General features: G+C 49.6%; 1 long non-coding RNA gene across 1 annotated transcript; it reads left to right on the forward strand.

Annotated features, from left to right (window-relative positions):
• The first annotated feature begins 3,566 nt into the window (after nucleotides 1-3,566).
• LOC309452412 lies at nucleotides 3,567-6,567 on the forward strand. The gene is made up of 4 exons (XR_014186545.1): nucleotides 3,567-3,606; nucleotides 3,681-3,752; nucleotides 6,219-6,366; nucleotides 6,453-6,567. It is a non-coding gene; the product is annotated as an uncharacterized lncRNA (long non-coding RNA).
• The last annotated feature ends 8,184 nt before the right edge of the window (nucleotides 6,568-14,751 follow it).

The raw sequence follows: 14,751 nt of genomic DNA on the forward strand, positions 1-14,751 counted from the left end.
GGGTCCCATTGTTCTCTATGGGTCCCTATGGGTCAATCTATGGGTCTCATTGTTCTCTATGGGTCCCTATGGGTCAATCTATGGGTCCCATTGTTCTCTATGGGTCTCTATGGGTCAATCTATGGGTCCCATTGTTCTCTATAGGTCTCTATGGGTCAACCTATGGGTCAATCTATGGGTCCCATTGTTCTCTATAGGTCTCTATGGGTCAATCTATGGGTCAATCTATGGGTCCCATTGTTCTCTATGGGTCAATCTATGGGTCAATCTATGGGTCCCATTGTTCTCTATGGGTCCCTATGGGTCAATCTATGGGTCCCATTGTTCTCTATGGGTCAATCTATGGGTCAATCTACGGGTCCCATTGGTCCCTATGGGTCAATCTATGGGTCAATCTATGGGTCCCATTGTTCTCTATGGGTCAATCTATGGGTCCCATTGTTCTCTATGGGTCCCTATGGGTCAATCTATGGGTCAATCTATGGGTCAATCTATGGGTCCCATTGTTCTCTATGGGTCCCTATGGGTCAATCTATGGGTCAATCTATGGGTCAATCTATGGGTCAATCTATGGGTCCCATTGTTCTCTATGGGTCCCTATGGGTCAATCTATGGGTCTCATTGTTCTCTATGGGTCCCTATGGGTCAATCTATGGGTCAATCTATGGGACCCATTGTTCCCTATGGGTCCCTATGGGTCAATCTATGGGTCAATCTATGGGTCAATCTCTGGGTGCCATTGTTCTCTATGGGTCAATCTATGGGTCCCATTGTTCTCTATGGGTCCCTATGGGTCAATCTATGGGTCAATCTATGGGTCCCATTGTTCTCTATGGGTCAATCTATGGGTCCCATTGTTCTCTATGGTCAATCTATGGGTCAATCTATGGGTCCCATTGTTCTCTATGGGTCAATCTATGGGTCAATCTATGGGTCCCATTGTTCTCTATGGGTCCCTATGGGTCAATCTATGGGTCAATCTATGGGTCCCATTGTTCTCTATGGGTCTCTATGGGTCAATCTATGGGTCCCATTGCTCTCTATGGGTCTCTATGGGTCTCTATGGGTCAATCTATGGGTCCCATTGTTCTCTATGGGTCAATCTATGGGTCAATCTATGGGTCCCATTGCTCTCTATGGGTCCCATTGCTCTCTATGGGTCCCATTGCTCTCTATGGTCCCATTGTTCTCTATGGTCTCTCCCCAGCTCGACCTCCACCGGGGCCTCCCCCCCCCCCGCCTCCTCCCTCCCCCCCCCCCTCCTCCGAGGCCCCGCCCCCTCCCTTCAGCTCCGCCCCCCCGGGCCCCCCGGTGGCTCAGGGGGCGTGTCCCCCGATGGCCACGCCCCCAGGGGGCGGGGCAGTGGGCGGAGCGCGAGAGGGAGCAGGAGCGGCGGGAACGGGCGATGGGGCCCCGCCCACTTCCGGCCCCGCCCGGGGCCGAGGACACGCCCCCCCCGCCGCCCCCCCCCTCCTCCTCCCCGCACCAGCCAATCAGGAGCAAACCCGGACAAAGGGGGCGGGGCCAGCGGGAGGGACGGCCCGACAAGAAAGGTGATTGGCTGGGGGGGGGGCGGACCTTGAAGGGGGTGGGGCTTGAAGGGGCGTGGCCACGCTATGGGGGTCTATGGGTTAATTAATGGGGTTATAAGGTGATTAATTGGGGTTTATAATTAATTAATGTGGGTTATAAGGGAATTAATGGGGTTATAAGGTATTTAATGGGGGTTTATAATTAATTAATGGGGTTATAAGTTAATTAAGGGGTTATAAGGTAATTAATGGGGTTTATAATTAATTAATGGGGCTTAGAATGTAATTAATGGGGTTATAAAGTAATTAATGGGGGTTTATAATTAATTAATGGGGTTATAAGGTAATTAATGGGGTTATAAGGTAATTAATGGGGGTTACAATGGGATTAATGGGGTTATAATGGAATGAATGGGGTTATATGGGGAATTAATGGGGGGAGAAGGGGGCGGGGCCTGGGTGGGCGTGGCCTCTGGGGGGCGTGGTCTCACTCTGGGGGGTCTGTGGGTTAATTAATGGGGGTCAATAATGTAATTAAGGGGGTTTATAATGTAATTAATGGGGGTTATAATGGAATTAATGGGGTTATAAAGTTATGAATGGGGGTTAATGGTGGAATAAGTGGGCGGGGCTTACGGGGAGGGGGCGTGGCCGGGGCCCCATAGGGATCAATGGGCCATAGGGATGAATGGGGAGGCGGGGTTTGCGATGAATGGGCGGGGTCGGGGGGAATGGGCGGGGCTGGGGGGGGTGGGCGTGGCCAGGGGGCCCCATAGGGCTCAATGGGCCATAGGGGTGAATGGAGAGGTGGGGTCAGGGGGGGGTGGGCGGGGTTTGTGATGAAGGGGCGGGGTCTGGGGCTACTGGGCGGGGCTTGGGAAGAGGGGGCGGGGCTGGGGCGTAGTGGGCGTGGCCACGGGGCCCCATAGAGCTCAATGGGCCATAGGGATGAATGGGAAGGTGGGGTTAAGGGGGAGTGGGCGGGGTTTGTGATGAGTGGGCGGGGATTGGGGGAGTGGGCGGGGCTTGGGGGAGTGGGCGTTGCCAAGGGGCCCCATAGGGCTCAATGGGCCATAGGGATGAATGGGGAGGCGGGGTTAAGGGGGCACGGGCGGGGTTTGCGGTGAATGGGCGAGGTCTGGGGGGAGGGGGCGGGGTTTGGGGTAGTGGGCGTGGCCATGGGGCCCCATTGAGCTCAATGGGCCATAGGGATGAATGGGGAGGCGGGGTTAACAATGAATGGGTGGGGTTTGTGATGAAGGGGCGGGGTCTGGGGAGTGGGCGTGGCTTTGGGGGCAGGGGGCGTGGCCACGGGGCCCCATAGGGCTCAATGGGCCATAGGGATGAATGGGGAGGTGGGGGGGGGGGGGGGTGGGCGGGGTTTGTGATGAATGGGCGGGGTCTGGGGGGAGTGGGCGGGACTTGGGGGGCGCTGGGCGGGGCTGAGGGCTCGTCCAATCGCAGAGAAGCCCCCCGAGGAGCCCCCGGCCAAGCTATTGGACGATCTGTTCCGCAAGACCAAGGCGGCGCCGTCCATCTATTGGCTGCCGCTGACCGACTCGCAGGTGGGCGGGGCCAGGGGGCGGGGCGACCTATGGGGATCTATGGGGAGATCTATGGGGCGGCCTATGGGGATCTATGGGGTCTATGGGGAGATCTATGGGGCGCTATGGGTCCCATTGACTCCCATTGACCCCCATTGACTTCTATTGATCTCTATGGGTGTCTATGGGTCCCATTGACTCCCATTGGTCTCTATGGGTCTCTATGGCCGAGTCTCAGCACCGCCGCGCCTGGGCGGGAGGCACCGCCCCCCCCTCACTCCCATTGGCCGCAGCGGCGCGGCGCCGCCTTCCCATTGGCCGGCGCGCTTCTCCCTCAGCGCCGCCGCGCGGGGGCGGGCCGCACCGCCCCCCCCCACTCCCATTGGCCGCCGCGCCGAGTCCCCGCGCTTCTATTGGCCGGCGCGCTTGTCCCTCACCCCCCTGCGCTTTCCTATTGGCTGGCGCCTTCTCCTCACGCCATTTCCAGCATGGCCGAAGCCGCCGCGCTTCTCCGCGCTCTCTCCGAGCAAGTAAGACCCTAAAAACCCCTTAAAACGCACTAAAAGCGGCTAAATGGGTTATTTAGGGTGTTAATGACCCGTAGGTGTCGGTTGTGGCGTCGCACGGGCGGGAAACGCTGCGGAGGGTGCGGAGCGGCCGCTTTGCCACACTAAAGGTGGGTTATGGGGCATTCCTGGGTCCCCCGGGGCACTCCTGGGTCCCTCCCGGGTCCCTATTTGGTTCCATTGGGGCACTCCTGGGTCCCTCCCGAACTCTTGGGTCCCTTTGGGTCCCTATTTGGCTCCACAGGTCACTTATGGGGCGCTATGGGGGTCTATGGGGCACTTATGGGGCACTGGGGGCACTTATGGGTCATTGGGATCACTTATGGGGCACTTATGGGTCATTGAGGTCACTTATGGGTCTCTATGGGGCACTTATGGGCGCTATGGGGGTCTATGGGGCACTTATGGGGCGCTATGGGGCGGCCTGTGGGGGTCTATGGGGCACTTATGGGTCATTGGGGTCACTTATGGGTCATTGGGGTCACTTATGGGGCACTTATGGGTCATTGAGGTCACTTATGGGTCATTGAGGTCACTTATGGGTCATTGAGGTCACTTATGGGTCTCTATGGGGCACTAATGGGTCATTGGGACACTTATGGGTCTATGGGGTCACTGGGGTCACTTGTGGGTCACTTATGGGCACTTATGGGTCTCTATGGGTCACCTATGGGGCACTTATGGGCCATTTGGGGCACCTATGGGGCACTTATGGGTCATTGGGACACTTATGGGGCACTTATGGTCACTGGGGTCACTTATGGGTCACTGTGGTGTCAATGTGAGTCACTTATGGGTCACTATGGGGTCAATATGGGTCACTGGGGTCACTTATGGGTCACTTGGGGGTCACCATGGGGTCACTTATGGGTCATTGGGATCACTTATGGGTCTCTATGGGTCACTTATGGGGCACTTATGGGTCATTGAGGTCACTTATGGGTCTCTATGGGGCACTTATGGGGCACTTATGGGTCATTGAGGTCACTTATGGGGCACTTTTGGGGCACCTATGGGGCACTTATGGGTCATTGGGACACTTATGGGTCTCTATGGGGTCACTGGGGTCACTTGTGGGGCACTTGTGGGGCACTGGGGTCACTTATGGGGCACTTGGGGGTCACTGTGGGGTCACTTATGGGTCATTGGGGTCACTTAGGGGTCTCTATGGGGTCACTGGGGTCACTTGTGGGGCACTTATGGGTCATTGGGGTCACTTATGGGTCACTTGGGGGTCACTTATGGGGTCACTTATGGGTCATTGGGGTCACTTAGGGTCTCTATGGGTCACTTGTGGGGCACTTATGGGTCATTGAGGTCACTTATGGGTCTCTATGGGGCACTTATGGGGCACTTATGGGTCACTTGTGGGTCACTTATGGGTCATTGAGGTCACTTATGGGGCACCTATGGGCACGTATGGGTCATTGGGACACTTATGGGTCTCTATGGGGTCACTGGGGTCACTTGTGGGGCACTTATGGGGCACTGGGGTCACTTATGGGTCATTGGGGTCACTTATGGGGCACTTATGGGGCACTTATGGGGCACTTATGGGGCACTTATGGGGCACTTATGGGGCACTTATGGGGCACTTGTGGGTCACTTATGGGTCATTGAGGTCACTTATGGGGCACTTGGGGGTCACTATGGGGTCACTTATGGGTCATTGGGGTCACTTATGGGGCACTTATGGGTCATTGAGGTCACTTATGGGTCTCTATGGGGCACTTATGGGTCACTTATGGGTCATTGGGGTCACTTATGGGTCATTGGGGTCACTTATGGGGCACTTATGGGTCATTGAGGTCACTTATGGGTCTCTGGGGGTCACTTATGGGGCACTTATGGGTCACTTATGGGTCACTTATGGGTCATTGAGGTCACTTTTGGGGCACTTTTGGGGCACCTATGGGGCACTTATGGGTCATTGGGACACTTGGGGGTGACTATGGGGGTCACTATGGGGGTCACTTGTGGTCACTTGTGGGTCACTTGTGGGTCATTGAGGTCACTTATGGGGCACTTATGGGTCATTGGGACACTTATGGGTCTCTATGGGGTCATTGGGGTCACTTGTGGGGCACTTATGGGTCATTGGGGTCACTTGTGGGGCACTTATGGGTCTCTATGGGTCACTTGTGGGTCACTTGTGGGTCACTTATGGGTCATTGAGGTCACTTATGGGGCACTTATGGGGCACCTATGGGGCACTTATGGGTCATTGGGACACTTATGGGTCTCTATGGGGTCACTGGGGTCACTTGTGGGGCACTTATGGGTCATTTGGGTCACTTATGGGGCACTTATGGGTCTCTGTGGGTCACTTATGGGGCACTTATGGGCCATTTGGGGCACCTATGGGGCACTTATGGGTCATTGGGACACTTATGGGGCACTTATGGGTCACTGGGGTCACTTATGGGTCACTGTGGTGTCAATGTGAGTCACTTATGGGTCACTATGGGGTCAATATGGGTCACTGGGGTCACTTATGGGTTACTATAGGGCCAATATGGGGCACTTATGGGTCGCTATGGGGCCACTTGTGGGTCCCGGACGCCTGGGTCCCTCAGGACCCGCCTGGAGGAGTCGCTGCTGCTGCGCTTGGGGCGGGGCTGGAAGGGGCGTGGCCAGCGGGGGCGGAGCCTCCACGAGGGGCGGGACCTCCACACCATCACCCACTTTGGTGACGTCACCGCCCTCCTGGATCCGACCAATCAGGTGAGAGCTCCCCCCCAACCATAGGGGGCGGGGCCTTGGGGGTCACACCCCCCTGACCCCAAGGCCCCTTCTGGCCACGCCCACAGGAAGCTCCGCCCCCCAAGAAGAAGAAGCTCAAGAAGCCCAAGAAGGGGAGGGGTGAGTGGCCCGGACGCCTGGGTCCCTTTTTGGGGCACTCCTGGGTCCCTTAGGGGTCACCCGGACGCCTGGGTCCCTCATGGGGCACTCCTGGGTCCCTCATGGGGCACGCCTGGGTCCCTCATGGGGCACTCCCCCCACCCCCCCCCAATGGTACACCCCCCCCCTTATATACACTGGGCCCCGCCCCCTTCATTTGCATGGCCACGCCCCCCAGCACCCCCCGCCCCACGCCAGGGGGTGGGGCCGAGCACCATATATGGGGTGGGAAGGGGGTGGGGCCAATGGGGACCAATGGGGGGCGAGGGGAGACAAAGAGACCCATAGAGACCCATAGAGATCCATAGGGACCCATAGAGAGACCATAGGGACCCATAGAGAGACCATAGGGACCATAGATTGACCCATAGGGACCCATAGATTGACCCATAGAGCCCCATAGATTGACCCATAGATTGACTCCCATTAACTCCCATAAACCCCATTGCCCCCCATTGACCCCCATTGACTTCTATTGATCTCTATGGGTGTCTATGGGTCCCATTGACCCCATTGACCCCCATTGACTTCTATTGATCTCTATGGGTGTCTACGGGTCCCATTGACTCCATTGACCCCCATTGACTTCTATTGATCTCTATGGGTGTCTATGGGTCCCATTGACTCCATTGACCCCCATTGACTTCTATTGATCTCTATGGTGTCTATGGGTCCCATTGACCCCATTGACCCCCATTGACTTCTATTGATCTCTATGGGTGTCTATGGGTCCCATTGACCCCCATTGACTTCTATTGATCTCTATGGGTGTCTATGGGTCCCATTGACCCCATTGACCCCCATTGACTTCTATTGATCTCTATGGGTGTCTATGGGTCCCATTGACTCCATTGACCCCCATTGACTTCTATTGATCTCTATGGGTGTCTATGGGTCCCATTGACTCCATTGACCCCCATTGACTTCTATTGATCTCTATGGGTGTCTACGGGTCCCATTGACCCCATTGACCCCCATTGACTTCTATTGATCTCTATGGGTGTCTATGGGTCCCATTGACCCCCATTGACTTCTATTGATCTCTATGGGTGTCTACGGGTCCCATTGACCCCATTGACCCCCATTGACTTCTATTGATCTCTATGGGTGTCTATGGGTCCCATTGACCCCCATTGACCCCCATTGACTTCTATTGATCTCTATGGGTGTCTATGGGTCCCATTGACCCCATTGACCCCCATTGACTTCTATTGATCTCTATGGGTGTCTATGGGTCCCATTGACCCCATTGACCCCCATTGCCTCTTATTAATCCCATCGCCCCCATCGCCCCCAATGTCCCCATCGCCCCCCCCCCCCCCCATGTCCCCCCACCCCCCCCATTGTCCCCACTGTCCCCATCCCCCCCATGTCTCACATCTGCTTGCCGCTGTAGATGAGGCGCTGCTGCTGGGGGGGATCCCCTCCTTCTCCTCCACCCGCTCCTTGATCCGCTCCACCTGCCCCCCCAGAACACCCCCCCCGATCAGTGGGCGGGGACACGGGGGGGCGTGGCCATGGGGGTGTGGCCACGGGGGGGTGGGGGCATTGGGGGGGATGGGGACAATGGGGGCAATGGGACCCATAGACACCCATAGAGATCAATAGAAGTCAATGGGGGTCAATGGGGTCAATGGGAATTAATGGACCCATAGACACCCATAGAGATCAATAGAAGTCAATGGGGGTCAATGGGACCCATAGACACCCATAGAGATCAGTAGAAGTCAATGGGGGTCAATGAGACACATAGATACCCATAGAGATCAATAGAAGTCAATGGGTCAATGGGGTCAATGGGACCCATAGACACCCATAGAGATCAATAGAAGTCAATGGGGGTCAATGGGACCCATAGACACCCATAGAGATCAGTAGAAGTCAATGGGGGTCAATGGGAATTAATGGGACCCATAGACACCCATAGAGATCAATAGAAGTCAATGGGGGTCAATGAGACACATAGATACCCATAGAGATCAATAGAAGTCAATGGGGGTCAATGGAAGTCAATGGGACCCATAGACACCCATAGAGATCAATAGAAGTCAATGGGGGTCAATGGGAATTAATGGGGATCAATGGGAGTCAATGGGGGTGTGGCCATGGGGGGGTGTGGCCATGGGGGGGTGTGGCCATGGGAGAGGGGGAGGGGGTGTGTGGACATGGGGGGTGTGGCCACGGGGGTGGGGGGTGTGGCCACGGGGGGGTGTGGACATTGAGTGGTGGGTGTGGCCATGGGGTGGGGGTGTGGCCACGGGGGGGTGTGGCCACGGGGGGGTGTGGCCACGGGGGGGTGTGGCCACGGGGGGTGTGGCCATGGGGGTGGGGGGTGTGGCCATGGGGGGGTGTGGTCATGGGGGGGTGTGGCCACTGGAGTGGGGGGGGTGTGGCCACGGGGGGGGTGTGGCCCGAGGGTGGGGGTGTGGCCATGGTGTGGGGGTGTGACTATGGGGGTGTGGCCATGGGGGGTGGGGGGCTGTGGCCACGGGGGGGTGTGGCCAGAGGGGGGGTGTGGCCAGGGGGGGTGGGTGTGGCCACGGGGTGGGGGTGTGGCCACGGGGGGGTTATGGGGGGTGGGGGGTGTGGCCGCTATGGTGGGGCGTGTGGCCGAGGGAGGGTGGGTGTGGTCACGGGGGGCGTGGCCAAAGGGCCCCGAGGGGCGGGGCTTCCGTACCTTGTCGGTGGGTTCGATGTCGATCTCGATCTCTTTGCCCGTCAGGGTCTGGGGGGGCAAGGGGGGAAATGGGTCAATGGGATGAACTGGGATGAACTGGGATGAACTGGGAAACATTAAAGGGGCAACTGGGATGAACTGGGATGAACTGGAATGAACTGGGAGACATTGAGGGGTCACTGGGATGAAGTGGGGGGATCTATGGGGCACTGGGGGGAACTGGGATGAACTGGGGGGGCACTGGGATGAACTGGGAGGAACTGGGGGGGGTCACTGGGATGAACTGGGATGAACTGGGGGGGCACTGGGATGAACTGGGGGGGCACTGGGATGAACTGGGAGGAACTGGGGGGGTCACTGGGATGAACTGGGATGAACTGGGGGGTCACTGGGATGAACTGGGATGAACTGGGAGACACTGAGATGAACTGGGGGGTCACTGGGATGAACTGGGGGGGACTGGGAGACATTAAAGGGGCCACTGGGATGAACTGGGAGGACTGGGATGAACTGGGAGACACTAAAGGGGTCACTGGGATGAACTGGAATGAACTGGGATGAACTGGGGGGTCACTAGAATGAACTGGGATGAACTGGGGGGTCACTAGAATGAACTGGGATGAACTGGGGGGGATCTATGGGGCACTGGGATGAAGTGGGAGACATTAAAGAGGCAACTGGGATGAACTGGGGGGGGTCACTGGTTTGAACTGGGATGAACTGGGAGACATTAAAGGGGTCACTGGGATGAAATGGGGGGGACTGGGGGTCACTGGGATGAACTGGGAGGGATCTATGGGGCACTGGGGTCACTGGGATGAACTGGGACACGTTAAAGGGGTCACTGGGATGAACTGGAATGAACTGGGGGGTCACTGGTTTGAACTGGGAGACACTGGGATGAACTGGGAGACATTAAAGGGGCAACTGGGATGAACTTGGGGGGGGTCACTGGGGCTCAATTCATTTCAGTGGGAGTCAATGGGGGTCAATGGGGTCAATGGGAGTCAATGGGAGTCAGTGGGGGTCAATGGGGGTCAATGGGAGTCAATGGGGATTAATGGGGTCAATGGGGGTCAATGGGGGTCAATGGGGGTCAATGGGGGTCAATGGGAGTCAATGGGGGTCAATGGGAGTCAATGGGGTCAATGGGGATCAATGGGAGTCAATGGGGGTCAATGGGGGTCAATGGGAGTCAATGGGGATGAATGGGGTTCAATGGGGGTCAATGGGGGTCAATGGGAGTCAATGGGGGTCAATGGGGATCAATGGGAGTCAATGGGGGTCAATGGGAGTCAATGGGGGTCAATGGGAGTCAATGGGGGTCAATGGGGGTCAATGGGGATTAATGGGGTCAATGGGAGTCAATGGGGGTCAATGGGGATCAATGGGGGTCAATGAGGATTAATGGGAGTCAATGGGAGTCAATGGGGGTCAATGGGGGTCAATGGGAGTCAATGGGGTCAATGGGAGTCAATGGGGGTCAATGGGGTCAATGGGGGTCAATGGGAGGGGAAGGTACTGATCTATTTTCTCTGGTGACCAATGACAATACCCAAGGGAATGGAAGAAGAGTGTGACACCCCATGTGGGCACGGGGACATGGGGACGTGAGACTGTGAACATGGGGACATGGATTTGGAAAATTCTAGAGAGAATTTTAAAAGCTTCAAGAGAATTTCAACAATTTGGAGAGGGATTGGAAAAGTTTCAATGGGAATGGGAAGAATTGGGACAAAAAAGGGAAAACTTTTAAGGGACTTTGAAAAAATTTCAACTGGAATTTTAGCCATTTTTTGACGTGAAATTGTAAACATGTGGCCATGGATTTTGAAAATTCTAGAGAGAATTTTAAAAGCTTCAAGAGAATTTCAACAATTTGGAGAGGGATTTGAAAAGTTTCAATGGGAATGGGAAGAATTGGGACAAAAATTGGAAAATTTTTAAGGGACTTTGAAAAAATTTCAACTGGAATTTTAACAATTTTTTTATGTGAAATTGTAAACATGTGGCCATGGATTTTGAAAATTCTAGAGAGAATTTTAAAAGCTTCAAGAGAATTTCAACAATTTTGAGAGGGATTTGAAAAGTTTCAATGGGAATGGGAAGAATTGGGACAAAAATTGGAAAATTTTTAAGGGACTTTGAAAAAATTTCAACTGGAATTTTAGCAATTTTTTTATGTGAAATTGTAAACATGTGGACATGGATTTTGAAAATTCTAGAGAGAATTTTAAAAGTTTCAAGAGAATTTCAACAATTTTGAGAGGGATTTGAAAAGTTTCAATGGGAATGGGAAGAATTGGGACAAAAATTGGAAAATTTTTAAAAGACTTAGAAAAAATTTCAACTGGAATTTTAGCAATTTTTTTATGTGAAATTGTAAACATGGGACATGGATTTTGAAAATTCTAGAGAGAATTTTAAAAGCTTCAAGAGAATTTCAACAATTTTGAGAGGGATTTGAAAAGTTTCAATGGGAATGGGAAGAATTGAGACAAAAATTGGAAAATTTTTAAGGGACTTTGAAAAAATTTCAACTGGAATTTTAGCAATTTTTTTATGTGAAATTGTAAACATGTGGACATGGATTTTGAAAATTCTAGAGAGAATTTTAAAAGCTTCAACAGAATTTCAACAATTTTGAGAGGGATTTGAAAAGTTTCAATGGGAATGGGAAGAATTGGGACAAAAATTGGAAAATTTTTAAGGGACTTTGAAAAAATTTCAACTGGAATTTTAGCCATTTTTTTATGTGAAATTGTAAACATGTGGCCATGGATTTTGAAAATTCTAGAGAGAATTTTAAAAGCTTCAAGAGAATTTCAACAATTTTGAGAGGGATTTGAAAAGTTTCAATGGGAATGGGAAGAATTGGGACAAAAATTGGAAAATTTTTAAGGGACTTTGAAAAATTTCAACTGGAATTTTAGCCATTTTTTTACGTGAAATTGTAAACATGTGGCCATGGATTTTGAAAATTCTAGAGAGAATTTTAAAAAGCTTTAACAGAATTTCAACAATTTTGAGAGGGATTTGAAAAGTTTCAATGGGAATGGGAAGAATTGGGACAAAAATTGGAAAATTTTTAAGGGACTTTGAAAAAATTTCAACTGGAATTTTAGCAATTTTTTGACGTGAAATTGTAAACATGTGGCCATGGATTTTGAAAATTCTAGAGAGAATTTTAAAAGCTTCAACAGAATTTCAACAATTTTGAGAGGGATTTGAAAAGTTTCAATGGGAATGGGAAGAATTGGGACAAAAATTGGAAAATTTTTAAGGGACTTTGAAAAAATTTCAACTGGAATTTTAGCCATTTTTTGACGTGAAATTGTAAACATGTGGCCATGGATTTTGAAAATTCTAGAGAGAATTTTAAAAGCTTTAACAGAATTTCAACAATTTTGAGAGGGATTTGAAAAGTTTCAATGGGAATGGGAAGAATTGGGACAAAAATTGGAAAATTTTGAAGGGACTTTGAAAAAATTTCAACTGGAATTTTAGCCATTTTTTGACGTGAAATTGTAAACATGTGGCCATGGATTTTGAAAATTCTAGAGAGAATTTTAAAAGCTTCAAGAGAATTTCTACAATTTTGAGAGGGATTTGAAAAGTTTCAATGGGAATGGGAAGAATTGGGACAAAAATTGGAAAATTTTTAAGGGACTTTGAAAACATTTCAACTGGAATTTTAGCCATTTTTTATGTGAAATTGTAAACATGTGGACATGGATTTTAAAATTCTAGAGAGAATTTTAAAAGCTTCAAGAGAATTTCAACAATTTTGAGAGGGATTTGAAAAGTTTCAATGGGAATGGGAAGAATTGGGACAAAAATTGGAAAATTTTTAAGGGACTTTGAAAAAATTTCAACTGGAATTTTAGCCATTTTTTGACGTGAAATTGTAAACATGTGGACATGGATTTTGAACATTCTAGAGAGAATTTTAAAAGCTTCAAGAGAATTTCTACAATTTTGAGAGGGATTTGAAAAGTTTCAATGGGAATGGGAAGAATTGGGACAAAAATTGGAAAATTTTTAAGGGACTTTGAAAAAATTTCAACTGGAATTTTAGCCATTTTTTGACGTGAAATTGTAAACATGTTGAAGTGGATTTTGAAAATTCTAGAGAGAATTTTAAAAGCTTCAAGAGAATTTCAACAATTTTGAGAGGGATTTGAAAAGTTTCAATGGGAATGGGAAGAATTGGGACAAAAATTGGAAAATTTTTAAGGGACTTTGAAAAAATTTCAACTGGAATTTTAGCCATTTTTTTATGTGAAATTGTAAACATGTGGCCATGGATTTTGAAAATTCTAGAGAGAATTTTAAAAGCTTCAACAGAATTTCAACAATTTTGAGAGGGATTTGAAAAGTTTCAATGGGAATGGGAAGAATTGGGACAAAAATTGGAAAATTTTTAAGGGACTTTGAAAAAATTTCAACTGGAATTTTAGCCATTTTTTGACGTGAAATTGTAAACATGTGGACATGGATTTGAAAATTCTAGAGAGAATTTTAAAAGCTTCAACAGAATTTCAACAATTTTGAGAGGGATTTGAAAAGTTTCAATGGAATGGGAAGAATTGGGACAAAAATTGGAAAATTTTTAAGGGACTTTGAAAAAATTTCAACTGGAATTTTAGCCATTTTTTGACGTGAAATTGTAAACATGTGGCCATGGATTTGAAAATTCTAGAGAGAATTTTAAAAGCTTCAAGAGAATTTCAACAATTTTGAGAGGGATTTGAAAAGTTTCAATGGGAATGGGAAGAATTGGGACAAAAATTGGAAAATTTTTAAGGGACTTTGAAAAAATTTCAACTGGAATTTTAGCATTTTTTTTACGTGAAATTGTAAACATGTGGCCATGGATTTTGAAAATTCTAGAGAGAATTTTAAAAGCTTCAAGAGAATTTCAACAATTTTGAGAGGGATTTGAAAAGTTTCAATGGGAATGGGAAGAATTGGGACAAAAATTGGAAAATTTTTAAGGGACTTTGAAAAAATTTCAACTGGAATTTTAGCAATTTTTTTATGTGAAATTGTAAACATGTGGCCATGGATTTTGAAAATTCTAGAGAGAATTTTAAAAGCTTCAAGAGAATTTCAACAATTTTGAGAGGGATTTGAAAAGTTTCAATGGGAATGGGAAGAATTGGGACAAAAATTGGAAAATTTTTAAGGGACTTTGAAAAAATTTCAACTGGAATTTTAGCAATTTTTTTATGTGATATTGTAAACATGTGGACATGGATTTTGAAAATTCTAGAGAGAATTTTAAAAGCTTCAACAGAATTTCAACAATTTTGAGAGGGATTTGAAAAGTTTCAATGGGAATGGGAAGAATTGGGACAAAAATTGGAAAATTTTTAAGGGACTTTGAAAAAATTTCAACTGGAATTTTAGCCATTTTTTTTACGTGAAATTGTAAACATGTGGCCATGGATTTTGAAAATTCTAGAGAGAATTTTAAAAGCTTTAACAGAATTTCTACAATTTTGAGAGGGATTTGAAAAGTTTCAATG

The sequence above is a fragment of the Streptopelia decaocto genome, assembly GCF_964273445.1.
Source record: "Streptopelia decaocto genome assembly, contig: HAP1_SCAFFOLD_107, whole genome shotgun sequence".
In the NCBI taxonomy this organism is placed as follows: domain Eukaryota; kingdom Metazoa; phylum Chordata; class Aves; order Columbiformes; family Columbidae; genus Streptopelia; species Streptopelia decaocto.